The following is a 3,002-nucleotide window of genomic DNA, read 5'->3' on the forward strand; positions in this document are numbered from 1 at the left end:
AAATGAAAGAGTTTCACTGGACGGGCAAACACATGTGCTGCCTAGTAATAATAATAATAACGTAAAAAATCGACCTACGAATCTATTATTAAATAAGCTAAACTAGGGTTTTGCCCAGTACTCACTACAAGAAGACCTTGCCTACAGCAACACATTTATGCGTATCTAAATACCCATTTAGGCGTTGCTAGGGACTCTACCAACGGATAATAATGCGTTGCGTTTTTGGGCGTTGCTAGCACATAATGCAACGCATATAGACCTGTTGGTAACCAATAGATAAAGCGTTGCAGACTAACAACGGAGTTCCAAGAACAATTGTATGCGTTGGTAGACAACATACAATGGCTGAACCTTTTATTTCAAAATAAATAAGCTTTTTTATTTTAATGTAAATATTATTTGTTGGACTGCATTGTTCGAGCGCTTCATCTTTTTCCTCGACGAGAGAATATAGTTCACAACACGCAAAAATCATAGAATAAAAAATGAATTAGGTGACAAAACGATTCAATTTATATTATTCGAACTACTATCAAAATACATGAGACTTATCCGAAGAGTACACACAGCTTACAATCTTGATTCAAAATATGACAATCTAACGACTCCTATATATAATTCTACTAATATTCTGACTTCAGATATGTTCATAGCTTATATCCAAATATTGTAAGTCCTTCCTGGTCTTCTGGTCTTGTACTCAACATAATTTTTGTCCTGCAATAAACAAAATTTCTATTTTAGTATCTAAGTGGCAAAAGTTGGAATGGTATACTAAATTCAACTCTTAATTGCACAAAACAAAGAAAATCAAATGGAGAGAAAATGATGAATAAACTGGCCCAATGCTATTAACTTCAGGAATGAAATATTTACCAGAAAATCATATGGAAATCTGATCGTTTTCAGCATCCATGTCTTCATACCAATCATATAACGTTCTGAACATACAATGGAGTTTAGGTAATAAATAACTATACAAGGTACCAAACATTATAAATCTTTTAATTTATGCATATATAGGTAGACTATTTATGACAAAGTTGTAGCAGCTTGTTATGTTTAACTGCAATAATCTTACTATGCGTTGATTATTGCAGCTCGAGCTCTGAAATAAACAGATAGAAGTATTGATTTCATAACTAGGATGAATTACCGCAAACGACTATTCCTTGATAAAATAATGAAGTACCTAACACGTTATTTTCCACCTAGTATATGATCATAAATAACATGGTGTTATAAAAAATTATTTTACTTTCAATTCTCATAAACGTATATTCAATATGAAGCTAACTGAAACCGCATCAAAATAGATGAAAGTACTTTAATTTGGCTTCTTGCAATGGGAGTTTTCTCTGAAGTATGACATGTGTTGTCTACCGAGTACCTGTATGGCTGTACGTTTTCCCTGACGAAGTGCTTATTCCCCACTTGTGTGGTGTTCGTGACAACAGCCACCTGCAGTAAAAGGAAACAATGAGTGCACCTTGCAAATCCTCACCCACCAGACCTCGCCACATAATTGCTTTCTAGGTTCCGATCCCTGCCTTGTCGACAAAAAGCAACCAGGGATCAATGACTACCGACCAATATGAAAATAAAGACAAAAATAATGATGAAGAAAGAAGATGAGGAGAATGGAGCTCACTAGTCATAGGTGTCAGCTCGTCCTCGACGAATCATCCAGGTTCCAGGCTCAATTTTGTTCATTTCCTGTGTACATCCACCGCAGTAAAAGAAACATCAAACGCATCACTGCAAAAATACACCAGCATGGGCACAGGACAGAGACGAGAAAGAGACGAAGCTCACCAAAACCTGTAAACGCCAAGGACTTCGCTCCCCACCCAGCAGAATGAACGTTGGTAAAGACCTCAACATGGGTCATGGACCTGTCATATGCGCAGATCCAAGTGAGAAAAAAACGGCGTGGGGATGAGGAATAGAGATCGACCAAGAGGGAGATCGAGATCTCGTTGACGAAGGCTGATGCCTGATGCGAATCTTTATACTCCTGCTACCGGATCGACACGAAATCCACCTACCTGGCTCCGATGCATGAAAACTCAAGGAAGGCGGTCAAAGCGGCCCAGCGGCTGCGGGAGCTTCTGCGCTATCAAATGGTTAGCAATCTAGGGTTAGGTAGCGGCTGTGTTTCAGATGGCGGCTGCACAAAACTGCAGGTGAACTGGGGAGATTGTGGGGAGTCTAGATCTAAGGTCTAATGTGGTGGAGGCTGCAGCCGGAACCGATCGGAGATCGGAACGGTGGTGAGGATGAACTGGTAAGAGGGGATAAGGATAGATCATGGGTCGGTGGTGAAGCGCACAGTTCATGCAGGGACGGCGTCAACACGGAAGTGGATGACAGATTGGCTACTCCATGGGCCTACTTGTAGAGAACAACAAAATTTTCAACTATGCGCGAGCGCGAGTAGAAACCGCCACCAGGTTGAATTTTTTCAGGCCCCGCGCTTACGAAATGTGATTCCATCCGTGAAGATACATACTATTGTTTAGCGCCAATTATTTCTTTGAGAATCTCTATCGACCTTGCAAAATTATTTTTAGATTTTAAGGGAAAAACTATTCAAAATTATTTTTCGTTAATAAAGGTTGCCACACTCCTACTCATTTTATCCTTCCTTGTATAACGGAAAACGGATGCAGTCGGCAACACATATATGCGTATCTACCAAAAAAACTGCAACATATATTTAATTGGTTGCAAAGTATATGTTGCTTAATGGGGAGTCCTCTTGTAGTGACTACGGATCAATTTCTGAAAATCCAACTACGGGGTTCGATTTGGCCTGCTAATATAAAAATATATAATCCGAACTAGTATTCCTCTAAAAAAATCATTTTGGTATGCATCGTTTGGTACTTTTCATAGCTAGAGTGCTTACTCCCTCCGTTAGCAAAAGTCTTCATTTTCATGTTTATGAAGTCAAGCATGAAGAGAAGTGGTTTTGGGTTTCAAACATGGAAATTTCA

The 3,002-nt window shown here is 39.2% G+C and overlaps 1 long non-coding RNA gene across 1 annotated transcript; it reads right to left on the bottom strand.

Moving 5' to 3' along the window:
* Positions 1-477: 477 nt before the first annotated feature.
* Positions 478-2,354, bottom strand: LOC127309441 (uncharacterized). The gene is made up of 5 exons (XR_011746668.1): positions 2,052-2,354; positions 1,655-1,898; positions 1,394-1,549; positions 880-944; positions 478-720 (listed from the first exon to the last, which is right to left on the bottom strand). It is a non-coding gene; the product is annotated as an uncharacterized lncRNA (long non-coding RNA).
* Positions 2,355-3,002: the final 648 nt, after the last annotated feature.

Source organism: Lolium perenne, chromosome 6 (assembly GCF_019359855.2).
Source record: "Lolium perenne isolate Kyuss_39 chromosome 6, Kyuss_2.0, whole genome shotgun sequence".
In the NCBI taxonomy this organism is placed as follows: domain Eukaryota; kingdom Viridiplantae; phylum Streptophyta; class Magnoliopsida; order Poales; family Poaceae; genus Lolium; species Lolium perenne.